Raw genomic sequence first — 19,411 nt, forward strand, 5'->3', positions numbered from 1 at the left:
TTACTGTGACTATTAAGTTTGACCTCTTTCATTACACAGGGCATAAAATTTAATTAAGTAATTTCTACATCAAGCCTAATAACTTCCTGATGAGCTCAAGTACATGATTTAGAAGGACACTCAGCTATAGCTGCTTCGTCACTTTGGCTAGAAAATTCTCCCAATAATTAATTATTCTCATTATTTAAAAAAAAAAAAAAAAAAAAAAAAAGAAAGTGTCTACATAATTTCCCATCCAATTCTCTCTTATTATGTCTTTGTCTGCTATATTGCCAGTGTCTAAAAAAGATAAATTACTCAATGCCGGCATTTTTGGAAGGACTTCCTATGAATTCAAGAGAAACAATGCTTTTTTTTTTTCTTTTTTTTTAACTTCACATGGCCATTCAGGCATGGTGATGGGCAAGTTGCCATTAGATATTTTCCTAATTAACACAATTTAGTCTCAGTTGAAGACATAAATGTTCTCTGAAGCAAAGATGATAAGAGCAGGCTAAAAGAGCAAATTACACAAGTGAGCCAAATTAATTCTTAAGGCATAAGACAAGTCGCATATGTCAAATAAAGTGAGAGAGGCAGATGAGCTAGAACAGTTCTTTTCAAAAAAAGACAGAAAAAAATAACTATGCCTTTTCAAATAAAAAAGCAGTATACAACATATATGCAGCGTTGCTCCACTGACCAAACAGACTCTACACATGGTTGTCTGTAAAATAAAAAGTGGAGAATAAATAGCAGAAACGTCATTATGATTTCTACTGCATGCAAATGAATAATATCCAAAGGAGAACATGGATTAAAATTTTATACACCTTGTCTAAGTCCCTTGAGAGATGGTAGCATTCGTAAACATTTTGCTCATTCAAATTGCCAAATACGTTAAGGAATTTATAATCTGGCAAGCAAGGAGTTTGATTCAGTGTTTTCAACTCAAGTATAGTCTATAAAAAGTACATCTGCATGGAGAAAGAGAGAAAAGAGGGGAGATCAGATGCTGAGAAAAATGAAAAGGGAAGTCATCCTGTATCTCACTGAAGCCAAGCACGAGCGTTCATTGACAGCAGAACTGTGACATGACCTAAGAGCATAGTCTAAAGAGATCTGATATCTCTGATTATAATCTCTTTTTCATCAGAAATTGGGGGTTTAGCTTTCTTGCACATACTTCAGGACAATTTGTCCTTGTCACCTGTTCTTATTTTTCTAAAAAATAAACTTCTTATAAAGCTGTTTCAGACAGGAGAGATATGAAGGATTTGTTTACAAGCTTATAATCAGCAGCATATGAACTCTGCAACGGGGATACACTTACACATGCTAACCTCTTGCCTCATTCACGAAGATCTGAAGTTTGGCCCGTGATATAAAGTCTCAACATGAATGACCTTGTGAGCCATAATTAAAATTCCTTGAAACAAAGGTTTTTCAAAAGTTTTAATAGTTTGCAGCACTGGCATGTGCAGCCCATGCTACTGGGACATTCTGACTCACGCAAACTGGCTAAAGCTGATATCTGACTGCAGCAAAACGTGGGGATGAGATGAAAAGATTATGTCAAGGTTCGCTAAGAAATAACTCTTGGTGCTTTTCTTTCATTACTGTCAGTGTGGGTCAGCTTCTTTCTTACACCAAAAGAAAGAAAAAAAGGGTAATTGCAAGGTTCTTCCCTTTTATACCTTGAAGGTTGATGAAAAATGACTTTTGCACTAACGTAAATGAAAAATGCAAACCTGGCAATTTTTTCCTAGTAAATCAGAACACAAAAGAGTTTCAGAAACTGTTCCTAAATAAATGGAATTACATATGTTCTGGTTTCAGGCAGGGTGGAAAGTCTTCATTTGGAAACATTTTCATGTGTATTTATACCACAAACAGAAGCGTCTTTCTACTTTCTTAAGGAAGCTGAATGTTAAACTTGAAGCTTACTGCACAGATTTTAGACTATGAATGCATGTATTATCTTTCTTGTTTCCCCAAAAGAGGGATTTTCTCCCTCGGAGGAGTATGACCGCTCAAACTGCGAAGCTGGATGAAACCTCAGGGCTTGGGGACAGAACTGTTTTTAATGGGAAGCTTCCTTATAAAAATGTAAATTTCTTGGTATGAAATGCTGATATTTAAAGATATGGAAAACGTTTATACTTCAAATAATGTACATAAAGAAATAACTGATTTTGGATTTCTGTTCTATGTGTAAGAATTTTGCCACATTAGTTGCCTGTTTTTTTAGTTAAATAGAAACATGTGAATGATAAAAATATATATTTATAAAAAACTGGCTGGAAAAGGTAACTAAATACTGAATACCTATTTTGCTCTAAGTGAAAAACTCCATAGAACTTCTGCACAGGATTTTAACCGTAAGCAAATACAGTACAGTGCTAACCCACAGCACAGGAACAATTACTGCAAGGGCTTTCATAGAAGGTGTATATTTAAACAAGAATGAAACTTTATAAACCAAAAACGTGGAGATATGTGTTTATGCACATATGCATTATATCTATGTATACATGTGTACAGATACACATTAAAGAAATATGTGTATATATATACACTCATATACACACTATATCAATATACATATAAACACATAAACACAAATGCACAAACTATTATCTTCATCTTAACACTGTTATCTTCATCTTACTGTATCAGAAGAATATATGATCACTGGAAAATTAAGCTGCCAGCTACCTGCCCTTCATCTGATGCCAAGGTGTTTTTTTTTCAAATGGGCACCTGGAGCCCAGTGCCTCACAAATTTCTCACTGAACTTCAAGAGCACCAAATTATTACCTAATGCTGGATTGTATCAGTTCAAGGGTACACTTTCATCTCATTTTACTAGAAACACTTGAAATGAAGCTTTAAGGGCCTTTATAGAGATTCTTCCAGCAAATCACTGAAATTTTAATGCTTGGAAGTCTGCTAGGACCAGTTCTTAGAGTGATTATGGTGAGAGCGAGCAAAAGCTAAGATGTCTTTCCCCCACATCGATGTAAAAGCAGCAAATCAGGTGTACACAAAGATTAGCTGTTTTTCAGATTATGAGAATAAGGCACGGGAAATAGGAGCCACAAGCTGTTGCACATTTTGCTTCCTTCACCAAGGCAGCTATTCAGTAAGACAAAGAGAAAGGTTGCCACTGGTCTTCTGTAGGTGTATGCTCTGATTCATATGAGCATCCTTATTTAGGACATTAGTTAAGCATAATTGCCATCCTAGGGACGAATGGATTGATACTGAGTTGAAGGGATTTATCATGGATAACTGTGGGACAAAAGTGTATTTCCTCTGTAGATATATTCACAGAAATGTTAACGTTTTAGCTCTATTAGAATATTTGAACATGAATGTATTTCAACATGCACAGAAATACAGGGACACTTAACAGTCTCCATTAGAGTAGAGTGAAGCTGTAGAAAAAATTATTCCTGCTCCTAGGAAACACTCAGCTGCACCATCACTAAATGGGTGTTTAAAACTCAGTTTCAGCTGGCAGATGGCCATCAGTGAGGCTGCAGGCCTTCTAGAGTGTGAAACCACGTCTTTATACTTCTATTGTGATGTATAGAGTTGTAGTTCTACTTCTGTGAGATTCATAATGAACACAATGGAAGGAATGAAGCAGAATCATGATCTCAGATTTGCTAATGACTTCATCAGAGCTACTTCAGATGCCCTCAACTCAAGTTGAAAGCACACAAAAACACAAACATCATTAACAAGTCACTCTTTGCAAACCCATACTTCTAAGCTCAAGTTCTGAGTGCTCACTTTGCTGTTGAACGAGATTATGCCCTTAATTTTCCTCCAAGTAGGAGCCTGCGTGTAACTCCTGGGTAGCCCAGGGAAACACCGTGACTCACAAACATCCCTCTGAGTCATTATTCCTCCCTTGCTTTCTCCTTGCTCCCACAGCCTTTCCATTTGCTTATGGTCTTTCCCAGAAATAACTGACTGTCCCACCTCCATGCCAGCTCAGCTACATTGGCCAGCAAGCGGAGGAACCAAGCCAAAGGCAGGGATAATTCCCTGTCTGCACCGTGTTACCTGGGCTGGACAGGCAGAGCCAGCTCAGTGCTCCAGGCAGCCCTGACAGCCTGGGAAGCTCATGAAGGAATCACGGAATCACGGAATCTTCAGAGTTGGAAGGGACCTCTAGAGATCATCTAGTCCAACTCCCCTGCTAGAGCAGGATTGCCTAAAGCACATCCCTCAGGGCTGCGTCCAGGCGGGTCTTGAAAATCTCCAGAGAAGGGGACTCCACAACCTCCCTGGGCAGCCTGTTCCAGTGCTCTGTCACCCTCACCGTAAAGAAGTTTTTCCGTGTATTTGAACGGAACTTCCTATGTTCTAGCTTGTGCCCATTGCCCCTTGTCCTGTCACTGGAATATAAACCAGTTGTGGGTTGTCCTGTTTTTACCCTTTCAGGTGGGCATTTAACTCTTAGTCTTAATCTAACCATCCTCATTAAGATCTGAGATAGAGAGCCCAGAAGAAACTCTAAACTGCACTCGGGTTTCAGTGATTCAAGAAGCAAAACCACTTCTGATATATAAATAAACAAATATAACTAGCTACTGGCAGCAAATCTCCCAGGGACTGACATTGGCTAATAGGCACCCAGACCAAAGGAAAATTTAGCGTCCAGACATTGCTTTATTTAATACATTTATCCATTGTTGTTTTTTCTCATTTGTCAGCAAAAGCAAACATTCTTTTCCAGAACAGGCCTGTGAAAGCTGAAAAGTCTTCAAAGCAATTAAAAATGAACTTCTGAATCACCAAATCCCCAGTCTCAATCAGTTAGCAGATAAGTAGGATCTGCCTCTCCCAGACTCATATTTTCACTGCAAATACTGATTTTTAAAGCTCTGAGAATAACCTATTAGAATAACTTAATAATACATCAACATCCTTGCACACTTTTAAATGACCGGCCTCCTGCTCAGAATTTAAAATAGGAATTGATGTGAAAAGCAAGGCAAGGTTACAGCAGTCTCGGAGAAAGCTAAACTCAGTGCTACAGTACAGATGATACATGCAGTTTTTACTAGCTGTGTAATAAAATTCTGAAATGATGATAACAGTTAAAAAAAATAGTGAGAAATTTAGTTTTAAGTACTTAAAGCTAGGATGCAGACAACTGCCTAAATATGTGGCGGACTTCAGATTCTAGATGTCCAGAATTTCCTTAGCCAGGGCATTGCGGTACCTTTCAGGTTACCATATGCTAGCCTTACTTTCACTTGTATCCTCTCTTTGACGACTGGAATGTTTTTATAAACGTGATAGCTGCAGTGGGAGGAAAGGCAAGGGTCCCCTACACAATATCAAAAGTCTCCATTGGATGTGTAGGATAAAAGGTTGAATTGTCATCAGCCAAGAAAGGAAGTTGATTTCAGACCTCTTAAATCTCAAATAAAAAAAAGTTCTACCTATTAAGTTAGGTGGGAATGAAGCTATGTCAAGAGAGGAAAATTGAGACCTCTTCTCTTATTTCAAAAGTAGCTGATTACCTTTAAAAAATAAAAAGGTTCATAGCCCTGTCTTGCAGATGTCTGAAGTCATCATTTACCTGGGGACCGGGACTACAATGTTGACCTTTTTTCCTATGGACTAGAACAGTGCAATTCCTGAGTTTGTTTCTGACTTAAATAGTATATTTGACAGATTGATGGCTGTTTTCAGTCTACTGAGATACATAACTTACTTACACAGGTAACAGGTGACTGAGCACTAACCTAGGGCCTTAGCCTTCATTGCAGAGGACAAGAGTCTCAATTAAGTAGTGGAGCACAGGAATTTTTATTGAATCAGCAAACGTCTTGAGATGTCTTTTTTTCTGGTTCATTCTCTCATATCTCGCATTGGGGAGATAGCAGTATACATAATTTATTCCGTTTTTTTTAATTTAAATTATAACAGAGAAGGGGGATTTAACTTCTCCGTTGTTCTCATATTGTCTCATATTTGTCCAAATACCTTCTAAAATCAAACTTCTTGTAATTTCTGGCCCTAATGAGGCATTTGTTCTGGAAAGAGAGGGCAGACTGAATGAAAGAAAATTCATCCTATAGTTATTTAATGATAGAGCTACTTACTGTAGAATATTTCTGCTTTATTACTTACTGGCCAGTTGCTTTCAATTATTTTACCCATTATGATAAAATTTTCCACAATTCATCTCTCCCCAACTGTAAATTCTTTCTGATTATTTCATGAAGTTGATGAAGAGATAAGATAATAAATAAACAAACAAAAAATCAGCTCATGGAATATAACCCTCCCATTTAAAATTGCTGATGAAATAACTTGTAAATAAAAGATTAAGCATTTTGGAGGTGTTTTTTTTTAATAGCACTTTGTGACTTAAAAATCAAATTAAATCTGAAGGCCATCAGCTGAATAGTTTTTAAATTATAGCTCTTGGAACTGGGCAGAGACACCATAAAATGTCACTCTCCAAGATTTTTAATGCATTTCTTAAAGATGCCTTCACTGGCAAAGCCTGTATAGTTTGCAAACTGGAAATGGCTCTGTTTCAATGAATTTATATCCTCTACTAGAAAATATTTCTATAATAAGAAACATACACGCTTAACTAAGTATACTTGAGAGTTACTGGAGGTTGGAGTGCTCCATGGGGTGGGAGTAAAGTGGGGGGAGAATTATTTTTTTTGGATTGCAAAAGTGGTTTAGCTAGAAAGGGAAGGGGACTGGGATACAAGATTCTCAAGTTCTTGTCACTTGCCTCTATAATTTAGACACATGGCTAATAATAATTTTTCAGATGTGGCACTAACATGGGTGGTTTATACTGACTGACTTTTCACAGTTGCCATGCACAGGTGTGTTGTTATTTTGACCTCTGCCTTGAAGAGGGCACCAAAAATTATATAAATACAGAAGACACATCTTAGCTTTCCAAATGACTAAACCAGGCAGATGACTGATTAAATGAGCACCATATATTTAACATCTTCTAAAGTGTTCTGAGATCTCCAAGGGAAAAGTAAAGTTAAAATACAAATAGTTAAGATACAGAAATTAATAGTTATAATAGCTAAGTATAATTTAAATCAATTTAATCTTCAGTACCACTCAAATAATGTCCACAGCATAGTGCTACAAAATGTTACGTTTTAGTTCCAACTGTAAGCATCTGTGTCATTCTGACATCAAATTTTACTCTTGCTTGAATAATGCTACTTATGTATAATTTTAAACTTCCATTTTATATTTTCACTTTTTATACCCACTGGATTTCCATTACAACTAGGTTTTAACGACTGCAAATAATGAAGTCTAAAACCCTTCAGTTTTTTAAACCTTTTACTCTCATCTTGCTTTTTAGTAGGCTGTGTTTTTTTCAGAGATGAGCAAGGGGAATTCAAGATATTTTACAATTAGTAGACAAGCCTTATTCCCTTCTCTGTTTTCCATGTTCCTAACTAAATAGTGCTACAATGTCTTGTGAAACTAATATTTAAAATAACCCTCCCCAAAATAAAAAAAAAGGGCCTTGTTTTAGCTTTGAAAAGCTTTTGATATTTCAAATGAACTGATATACAAGAGATATTCAAAATACTACCTCAATCTGGTTATTTATTCATGATAAGACTTTCAAGAGCAGGCACCTTTATCAGTAAGTGAGAAGATGAAAACTCTTGTATTGTGGCTGCTCCCAAAATGGAACTTTAGTTCTAAGTAAGGAACTCAAAGTTCTCCAAAACTGAATGGGGTTGGTAGCTAGAATGCTGGAACAAGTAGAGAATCAATCAAAGAGAAATTAGATGTTGGTGATCTTTCCAATGTTGAATGCTGGTAATCTTTTTCCAATGTACTCATTGATTAGATGAGTAGTTCTCTAAATGAATATTTTAAAAGTGTTGATGACAAGGAGAACTTCTAAGTCCAAGACCTTGCATGGGACCATTTGACTCCAAGGCTAAACTTAAATGTCATTATTCAGGGATCTCACAGAAAACAGTGGTTACCACAGTCATAAAGTAAGTACATTTAAAAAAAAATATATATATCAAAATGTTGACGAGAATTCTTTCACTAGTATGAACAACTCACCACACTCATTAATGTGTTGCAAAGACTTTCTGACAATGCAAAACCAAACCCTCAGGTAAAGTTTAGGGCTCAGCTAAGATGAGGATTGAGTTCTTTAGCAAAACAATACATATATTCTCGTTTTCATAGATCGTGGTGTTATGACTATGTTAAAAGATCAAGAGAAAAATAAAGACAGACCCTCTTCTCATCTATGGAGAATGTTTTTCTTTCTGTTTTTTAATTTACAAGTATATATCTCTCTTGCTTTACAAGACATCACACAAATCTGAAGGGAACTGAAAGGTAAAATGTAAGAATACAGAGTTATCAGATCAATATACAGATTGATGCTAAAAACATAAGTTTCTATTGCCCCTTACAATCGAAGATTCTGTTGCAAACAGTGAAATAGAATTAAAACATGAGATTCTTATTTACAAAGAGGGATGTTATATTTGAGAATCAAGCAAGAATATGATAGTTTCTCTTAGAAATGTTATAATTAGCTATGTTCAAACTGAGTGAATAACCTGCTAGCTCTGCTTCCATATCATTTTTGTTTCCATAGAAATTTAACTCAGTTCAGTTAAATACTAACAAACAATATACCGTTTTGACCACCCAACAATAACACCATGATTAGGGGTTTCTAAGATCACATTATGAACAAAATTAGATTGCTTTTCTTGGTAGCAAGAAAAGTTTAAGAGTCAATTAGCTGCTGACTGAATGTGGGGTCTCCATGCTCTTTTTCAATCAAACAAAAAAAGTAACTTTACAGATCTGATTATGAAGGTAAAGGGAAAACAGGATATATCTTGTTAAAAATGAATGGCTCAAAAGTCAACATCGATGATGTCAAATGGCTTCAGTGAACCATACATATGGTTGTGTTTGGCCTTCTGTAATGTGTAATTATAAATTCATAAGCTAGATTTTGAACCCTGTTTTGTCTGTGTAAATCTCATATAGCATCATTCGTGTCTGTGCACTTGTATACACTGCAGACAACTACATTTTTTTCAGTGTAATTAAACCAATATAAGCAAAGAATTTGACCTCTGCATATAAAAACTGAATTAAATGCTCAGAAGAATAACATTTTAAAGTTAGATTGGATTGGATTACAACATTACAAAAATGAGAACCATCTCATTAAATCCTATGGATTTTGCCAGAATAGTAGTAAATTGCTCTAATATTTATTTTTCCAGCAAGAACAGACAGTATATGGTTATGTAACCAAAACTGACTTTAAAACTATGGATATTTTTAGACAAAACCCAAGTTGTGCTCCCCAGGAACAGAAGAATCTTGCTACAGTTTTGTACAAATGTCACCCTAATCTTACTTACACCCATAATGGATAAAGGGAATAATAACATTAAAAATGTTAATAACTGAAGACATATAGATATCACAGAATCACAGAATTGTAGGGGCTGGAAGGGACCTTCAGAGATCCTCTATTCCAACCCCCCTGCCAGAGCAGGGTCACCCAGAGCAGGTTGCACAGGAACGCGTCCAGGCGGGGTTTGAATGTCTCCAGAGACGGAGACTCCACCACCTCTCTGGGCAGCCTGTGCCAGGGCTCTGCCACCCTCAAAGGAAAGTTTTCCCTCATGTTGAGATGGAATGGCCAGACTATTGTTATTCAACTAATCTTAGAAGAGCATGCTTTAAATTCGTATGTTTATGAATATTTGATACAAAACTGATATATGATTTAAAATATAATTTAAAAATATAAAAAACATTTTAGGGAGAATGATAAATAGAAACTGTGCTAGATTATATTGCTAGATGTAAGTATAGTCATTTTTTTAGCCGTCTTTTAATAATTCATACTTTTTTATATACTTTTAGAATTGTTTTTATAACTTTCTCAGAAGATAATTAATTAAACATGTTGTTGAACTGCTGCTACATGTGCAGCAAAAAAGTAGAACTGTACATAAAATAATTAAAAAGTCAACTAGTTTATTTGAATAGTTAATGAATATCACTTGAAAATGGCCTGTTGTTCCCCTCAAAGACAAGTGTATTTCAAAGGGCTACATTATATATCATTTGAGAAGTACAGGAGTACTTTCAGAAATTATTCATTAGGAGAATTCAATACTTAGTGGTAGGATTTTCAAAGGGATTTAAGTGGATTAGGTAAGGACTTGGTCACTGAAATCCCACAGCCTTCATTGAAAATGTCAGCTACTGTGAATGTTTCAGTAACAAACTCACACAGGCACAACCACTGATCTAGAGTTATGTTGTATTTAGCTATAATGTACTTGAGCCAAAGAAGAATCTGAGTGTTTGATGGGAAACTTCTTTAAAAATGCAAGTCACCAACAGGAGGAGTAGTCTAGTGTTTAACTCAAAATAAAATGGTTAAGAAAAGTATATGTTTTCAGGTTGCATTTTCCTGAAAAGAAATGTGCTGATTCAATTTCTTTGTGGAAAATACATTTTTGATATTTTATGAAATAAAAAATTTCTATTAATAATTCCACTTCTTGGGTACTTCCATCAAAAAATCCTTTCCACAAAAAAATGCAAAATCAATTCACATTAGTAATTACTTTTTATGAAGCTGTAAGTGAGTAGGGATGATTCTGCTAACATAGTTATCACTAGTGCAAATGGACTGAGTGGAATCTCTTGTTAAAATTCTATGATATTCCAGACATGGCATCTTAAACATTGTACTTGCAGTTATGTATCTATATATGTGAGACTTTAACTTAGAACATAACTGGGAATGGTGCTAAAAATGTCAAAGCATAGCTGGATGGATCCCAGAAAGTTTTCAGATGTTATATCAAATATCAAGTCACATTAATGCTTTATGATAAGTGAATGCGTGCAGAGTCCCTAGATTTATACAAACTATTAAAGTGACAGCTGTTTCACTCAGTTGAAAACTAATTGTTCATAATTAAATGTCTCTGTCTGAGTATGTTAATTAAGCATACTTACATATGTTTCTAAAGAAAATATATCCTGGAAATCTCTTTCTTTCCAAAGAAAGGAACACTGCTGAATCTATGCTTCTTTCTGCTCTCTTTTCTAAGGGTTTTTTGCTTTTAATAAAAGCAATGTGATGTGATTTTACTTGTTAGTGTCTAAAGTTTTCCATTTCCAGTGCTTTCTAAAACAGTGAAATCCATTAAAATCAGAGAAAACATTATGCTATACACAGCAGAGTATCCTTTTCAACCAGAATTATTTTTCTTCCCTGAGGATGGAAAAAATATGCGGTGGTTATACAGGATAAAACTTCCTACATTTTTTTCTTTCTTTTTAAATTCAGGCATGCAGTAGCAGCTGAAATGATATATTTCATATGTTTGCTCAGAGTCCAATGAAAAAAAATATGCATTAGATGAAAACTGAACAGTAGTGATGAAAAGGTATCAGAACTGCCTTTATAAATTAGGAGTCTATTGACAGTGAAATTGTACTAAGCCTGTACGTGAGTATGCATTCAGCAGAGCTGGACTGAATTATGCCAAATAAGAAATGTCTCAGAAATCTGAAGGATATAAGAGAACTTTAAACCAACCTATTCTGATCATGTGTACGCAGTACAGGCTGTACTATTTCAATAATCAGAGATATGAAAAGTCTATTTCTTGTACCAGAGATATCCTCATAGGAAATGTCACATTATAGGCACTGCTAGATAAATATTTGTAGTTAGACATATACGTTTATTGAGAAAAACTTAACGTCATTTAACAATACATGTAATATATAAGTATATAACATTATATGACCAATATATATAATGAGAACCTAAAGACAGAATTATGTCCTCATATTAGCTAAGACTAGCTAACAGTATGCAACAGAATACACATATAATATTTCCACATATATCAATTAGTGAGGTCAGTTTTCAACTTCTATCTAGACACAGACAATCATGTAAAATTATACCTCAGCATCCACCAAGACAACTGAAAAGTCTACGTTATGAGGCTCTTAAACTTCATGCCTCTAATTTGGCTCCAATAGCTGTGAAAACAATCTTCCAGGTAGGCAGTAGTATTTCCTAATTGGTGTTTAGGCACTCCCATCTAAACTGGGAGATAGGTGCGTTTACCATCCTCTCTTTTTTTGATTTTTTTTTCTTTTTTTTTTTTTTACAGAATCAGACACAGAATCAAAGAATGGTCCGGGTTGGAAGGGACCTTAAAGCTCATCTAGTTCCAACCACTCTACCATGGGCAGGGACACCTCCCTCTGGACCAGGCTGCTCAAAGCCTCATCCAGCCTGGCCTTGAACACCTCCAGGGATGGGGCATCCACAGCTTCTCTGGGCAACTTGTTCCAGTGCCTCACCACCCTTACCATAAAGAATTTCTTCCTGATATCCAATCTAAATCTCCCCTCTTTCAGTTTGAGGCCCTTACTCTGTGTCCTTACCCTGATAAAAAGTCCTTCCCCATCCCTCCTGTAGGCCCCCCTTAGGTACTGGAAGGCTGCTATGGCTAGGGGCATCAAGGACAACAACAAAATCTTCTATAAGTACATCAGGGGTAAAGGCAAGACTAGGAAAGATGTGGGCCCTCTCAGGAAGGAGACAGGTGACCTAGTCACCCGGGATATGGAGAAGGCTGAGGTGCTGAATGACTTTTTTTGCCTCGGTCTTCACCAGCAAGGGCTCCAACCACACCATCCAAGTTGCAGGATGCAAAGGCAGGGTCTATGAGAATGAAGAACTGCCCACTGTAGGAGAAGATCAGGTTCGGGACCATTTGAGGAATCTGAAGGTGCATAAGTCCATGGGACCAGACGAAACCCATCCATGGGTCCTGAGGGAGCTGGCAGATGAAGTCGCCAACCCGTTTTCCATTATATTTGAAAAGTCATGGCAGTCTGGTGAAGTTCCTGCTGATAGGAAAAGGGGAAACATAACCCCCATTTTCAAAAAGGGAAAAAAGGATGACCCAGGGAACTACAGACTGGTCAGTCTCGCCTCTGTGCCTGGCAAGATCACGGAGCAGATCCTCCTGCAATCTCTGCTAAGGCACATGGAAAATAAGGAGGTGATTGGTGACAGGGGATTGGTGATGAGGGGATTGAGTGCACCCTCAGTAAGTTTGCAGATGACATCAAACTAGGTGGGAGTGTTGATCTGCTTGAGGGTAGGAAGGCTCTACAGAGGGACCTGGACAGGCTGGATCGATGGGCCAAGGCCAATTGCATGAGGTTTAATAAGGCCAAGTGCCGGGTCCTGCATTTCGGTCACAACAACCCCAAGCAACGCTACAGCTTTGGGGAAGAGTGGCTGGAAAGCTGCCTGGCAGAAAAGGCCCTGGGGGTGCTGGTGGACATCCAGCTTAACATGAGCCAGCAGTGTGCCCAGGTGGCCAAGAAGGCCAACAGCATTCTGGCTTGTGTCAGAAATAGCGTGGCCAGTAGGAGCAGGGAAGTGATGGTGCCTCTGTACTTGGCCCTGGTGAGGCCTCACCTCGAGTACTGTGTTCAGTTCTGGGCCCCTTTGTACAAGAGGGACATTGAAGTGCTGGAGCGTGTCCAGAGGAGAGCTACGAGGCTGGTGACGGGTCTGGAGACCAGGTCATATGAGGAGAGGCTGAGGGAGCTGGGCAAGTTTAGCTTGGAGAAGAGGAGGCTGAGGGGAGACCTCATTGCCCTCTACAGCTCCCTGAAAGGAGGGTGGAGAGAGGTGGGTGTTGGCCTTTTCTCCCAAGTGAATAATGACAGGACCAGAGGAAATGGTCTGCAGTTGCGGCAGGGGAGGTTTAGATTAGATATTAGGAGGAATTACTTTACTGCAAGAGTGGTCAGGCACTGGAACAGCCTGCCCAGGGAGGTGGTTGAGTCACCATCCCTAGAGGTATTTAAGAAACATCTAGATTTGGCACTTCAGGGCATGCTCTAGTGGCAGAGATTGTAGGGGGTTTTGGTTTGGTTTGGTTTGGTTTTTTTTTGTGTGTGTGTATGGTTGGACTCGATGATCTCAAAGGCCCTTTCCAACCATGAAGATTCTATGATTCTATGATTCTATAGCCAACATGGCTTCACCAAAGGCAAATTGTGCCTGACAAATTTGGTGGCCTTCTATGATGTTGCCACAGCATTGGTGGATAAGGGAAGAGCAACTGACGCCATCTACCTGGACTTACGCAAAGTGTTTGACACTGTCCTGCATGACATCCTGGTCTCTAAATTGGAAAAGCATGGATTTGATGGGTAGACAACTCGGTGGATAAGGAACTGGCTAGATGGCCGCACTCAAAGGGTTGCAGTCAATGGCTCAATGTCCACATGGAAACTGGTGACGAATGGTGTTCCTCAGGGGTCAGTACTGGGACCCGTGCTGTTTAACACCTTTGTTGGTGACATGGACAGTGGGATTGAGTGCACCCGCAGCAAGTTTGCTGACAACACCAAGCTGTGTGGCACGGCTGACACACTGGAGGGAAGGGATGCCATCCATAGGGACCTTGACAGGCTTGAGAGGTGGGCCTGTGCGAACCTCATGAAGTTCAACCAGTCCAAGTGCAAGGTCCTGCACCTGGGTCATGGCAATCCCAAGCACAAATACAGGCTGGGCGGAGAATGGTTTGAGAGCAGCCCTGAGGAGAAGGTGGTGGGTGCTTGAGGGTGCTGGTGGATGAGATGCCCAACATGAGCAGGCAACGCATACTTGCAGCCCAGAAAGCCAACTGTATCCTGGGCTAATAAATGTTTGTTCAATACCTAACACAATGAAGAATTTATCTTTACTTTACTGACTCAAGTTACTAGTAAACTTAGTGAATAAATCATTCCCTGTTGGACTCATAAGTGGGGCTAAAGACTGAGTGGAAATGATAAGCACAACGCTGCACTTGGTAGCCAGGTGGGATGATTGCCTCAGTGCAAGAGGGTTTGAAAATGTCAAGCAGATGCCAGCCTTCGGTACAGGTTGTTCCTGGTGACACATCAGGTCCCAGACAGAGCAAAGGCCTCCACTGGCTCTTGCAAAACGTTATTTGAGCCTATTTAGCTAATCCATAGTTACAATACTGTATGCCTACCACCCTATTCCCTGCCAACTTTCTGACTGGTGTCAAGCAAAAAATATATGCTTTTATGGGGTCAAGAAAAAAAACATTATTAATCCATACTGGCACATGTAGGATGACTTGCTTTACTGCAGTCTTTCCTTTTTACACCTGTTCTGCAGTTAGAGTGACTAGAAATTTCTCTAGGAATTGAATCTGAAGAATTAATGTGACTGGGAGCATGCCTGAGGGGCTTTCTTCCAAATGGTCTTGCAAAAGTCTTATCTTTGCCAGGATGATGGGCATTTTTTATGAGAACTATGTTCACTTTGATACAGAAAAAATATCTGCTATGCTCCAATTCAGTTTATTGCGATTTTAATATCTTCTTTTTAAAACAAAATACTGTAATGGTTTCATTTATATTTGGGAAATGGTCTTAATTATCATCCGTCACTACGCACATGGGCTGGCCCAGCACATCTCTGCAAGTCTAAGGAAGGAATATGTAGACTGAACCTGCACTGATGTGAAATAGTGAAATCATTGTAGAGCCACTGAAGTCATGGATGATACATCAACTTACGCTGAATGGTAATGTAAATTGCAATGGATTTGCAATTTGAATGCAATTTAATTTGCACTGACTGGTAACAGTAGTTAGTCTGACTGTATTAAAATTAAGTACTGGGAAACGCCAGTACCTGGCATAAGCAGAGAAAGTGTAAGTAGAAATTTATGCACATGCAGCATAACAAAGAAAATTTTAATTCCTGGATTACTCAGTATCTCAAATTGGAAAACTATTTTTTCAGAGAGAAGTGTGGTGCTATTGAAATACTTGCTTCATGAATAAGTGTGTAGTCACTCCAGGAAAAAAAAGTGTTTTGAAGTATGATGATTGAAATGCCAGGTGTAGACTAGACTCATTTTACATAACAGCATTCATTAAAGGATAAAATGATCATCATTGTCATCACCAGCCCCGATTTCTACTGTACTGCTACAAACTTTACATTGATTTATCACACAGAAGTTGTGAAACTATGTTTGTACCAATACTTAAAACAAATAGTTAAGCCAGATCACAAAATTTGTCTCAGATTCTTCAGGTTTCTTTTCTGTAGAAAGGTTATAGAAACAGCCAGGTGTGGACAAAAATTGCTCAGGGCTTATTACTGCACACTTGCCCAAACGTCTTTTTACAGTCAATCACCTCAAGATGATCAGGTACAGGTTGAGACAGAGACATGCTCTTACTGAAACAATTGTTGCTGCAAAACAGGTTGTGCAATCTCCTAAGCAAACTCTTCCGATACTTATATTGACTTTCTCCTCTGGAGGCCCCACTTTTGTCTGACTGTGCTTGAGATTGCAGTCATTACAATTCCTTTTGTTAAAGCAGAATTCGGCTAGTCAACTGAATACGCTGAGTCGGAGAAAAGAAAACTGGACAGCCTTTTTTAACTGTGAACATCACGTTCTCTCTGAAAAAGTGCAGCTACTTATCACTGCAGGCGAACAACAGGACTTCCTGCTGGTGAAAGACATATGTTATTTCAATATATAGGGTGAAAAAAATATCGCTCCACGAGATGTAGACAGATGTGTTTTTTCGGATCAGTAATAATGATAAACTGCCTAACTGATCCATAGTGAAGTAGAAAACTCTATCCTTGACTTAATTAATAGTGCAGGAAACTGGCTATACTCCATGGATCTACTCCCTAGTAAGATGAAACACCAGGGATCTCTGCTTCTCGATTTCATGTAGTGAACGGCAATTGTTACACTCTGTGCAGGATTTCAGTGTCCTGCAGGCTACTCAAAATTGAAGTCTTGAAGAGAAAATTGAAAACATGAGATTTGTTGCTTAAGTCACAGAGTCGTCTACAGCATCTTTTGAAGGTCTGGATTTGCTGATGGGAGGCGGACAAAGTGGTTAATGGCTCTTCCTGGCAGGGTGAACTACAAAGGTTACTCAGCTAAGATATGCTAACCTTTGTATTAAAACAGTTCATCTATTTTCCAGACAGCCCCATAGGTTTAAGGAATCTGGCTTCAGAACTTCAAGTGGTATTAAAACGACAAGGAAGACTTCTTTAAACACCAAGATATAGTATTGAAATATTGTATGTAGCTATCCAAGGACTACAAATAGCCAAGTGTTAAATGTCTTAATATAGTCACAAAACCAATAAACAATTTATAAAGCTGCTTACTGGGATGAACAGAAAAACAGCTATCATGCTTTATAAGTATCAAAATAACACACTGCAAAATACAATATTTAATAAAGACAGCAAATATTATATTTAATTAATTATTAAATCCATTATTAAATCCATTTATGATTTGGTTCTTGTAGAACAACGAACCAAATCATAAATGACAAGGTATTCAAATCAGGACCTAGGCAGTATATGGACTTTATCTCTAAAGATCATTCACGTAATCTGAAAAGTGAGAATAGTTTTTGTGGTAAGATTATTTTATATCTGTATTTATTATGGTTACGTCTTTCAGAAAGAAGCAGTATTAACCTATAACGAAATTTATGTTTTCATTTGACCAAGGGTATAGCTTTTGCAAGATCATGTGTAAAAAATTCATGAGATCTGCCTCATTGCTCTTCATGGTTATTTTCCATAGGCTGAGCTGTGTATTGATAAGGAGAAAAAAATGTACAGACACATAAACATACACATTCTGCTCCATCTACATTGCGTCTATCTGGGACCAGACTGAATTTTTTTTGCAGCTATTGCTGTTATTTGAAACAATAATAATAAATAGAACAAAAATATCACAATATTTCAAGTAAAGAGAAATTCATAGTTCCTTGTCAAATGTGAGTCACTAAAAAACCCCAGCTATTTTGAAAAATTGTATTCATCATGCCAAGAGAGAACTTGGCATTTAAGGTTGTGTCAGATCCTATCAAAGCATAATGCGGTATAATGCAACATAGTTCTTCAGTTCAAATCTGTTTTCAATGTACTTATGCGTGTCAGCTCGAGATGACCAACTGTAGCTGCGGAAAGGCAACATTGATTTCCATTCCAGCAGTTCCAAATAGCCAATTTGTCCTAAAACTGCTTACCTCAAACAGTATTCCCAAGTGCAGAACTACCAATGTATGAAATTCAGAGTTATTGGACTGATTTAAGATGGGACGGATATGCAAAGGAAATCATATTTGAAGGATTTTTTGTAATTCTATATCTTCCTTTAGAATATTGTCACACTTCTATTTATGATCCCAGTTATAACTACAAGGGTAAAAACAAGGCATAAGGGAAATAGCAAAGATATTTAGATAAATTATCTAAATATTTAATATCCCGCAACATTGCTGTTCTTTGTTTTCATTTTCATTTCAACAAAGTAATTGTTTTGGAGGGTTTTATTATATGAATCTTTGCTAAAGACTAGTTTTAAAATAAGTCAATCACTTCCTAAATTTTAGTTGTGGAGTGTGGTTATGATTTTCTGAGAATGTAGGTAACGAAAACAAAGAGGCTACAGCTTCCAACAGCTAAAACAGTTGGAAAAAGCAACAAGCTTTCAGACACAAAATCTATCCAACAGGTCTCTCAGATGTTATACTTTCACCTCAAATGAAGGATTGTGATCCCACAGAAAAATAATTAGCATTTTAGTTAGACTGAGTGTCCTACTGAGGAAGATAACCCATCTCTCCCACTGAATACAGAGCTGAAAAATCAGAAAGACTTCCCATTTCTGCACTGCTTATCTGTCTCTAACTCTGCAACATTAAAAATACAACTAACGTAGGTTGAGATTATCTACATGGCTGATATTGATCTATCAGTTCAGATGAAGCTCAGCGTTTTGTTTTTTTTCAGTTGCTTCTCTCTGACTTTCTGCTATGAGGACCTGGACCCTGTAAATAATAAGGCAGCTGTGGATTCTCATAACAAGGTGTGAATCTTGTATATCTATCATGATTCTGGTTGTGATGAGGTGTGATGGGAGTATGTATGGGCCCAAAGCCTGCTGAGATAATTTTAGGAACCCATGCCAGAGGAAATGTGTCACAGTGGCAAAGCCTTACCCAATTTCAACACATTAAGCTGTACCATACTGAATCAAACTCCAGTGGATTTCTAGATGTGGTTGGTTTTGATGTTGTTTTGGTTTGGGGGGTTTCTTTTTTGGTTTTCTTTCTTTTTTTTTCTGGGGGGGGCGGGGGTTGGGGAGGGTGGAAATTATGGGTGGGCAGGTCAGGGAATGACTTTGTCCCATTCTTTCCCTCCTGGACCCTGAAATTGTTTCAGAGGGTGCTTTCAGACTATTTC

General features: G+C 37.8%; 1 protein-coding gene across 1 annotated transcript in view; it reads right to left on the reverse strand.

The window, feature by feature from the left end:
• Positions 1–19,411, reverse strand: part of SEMA3E (semaphorin 3E) — a 147,889-nt gene that overhangs the window by 107,781 nt on the left and 20,697 nt on the right. The gene's annotated exons all lie outside the window — the stretch shown is intronic.

This window comes from Chroicocephalus ridibundus, chromosome 1 (assembly GCF_963924245.1).
Source record: "Chroicocephalus ridibundus chromosome 1, bChrRid1.1, whole genome shotgun sequence".
Lineage (NCBI taxonomy): Eukaryota > Metazoa > Chordata > Aves > Charadriiformes > Laridae > Chroicocephalus > Chroicocephalus ridibundus.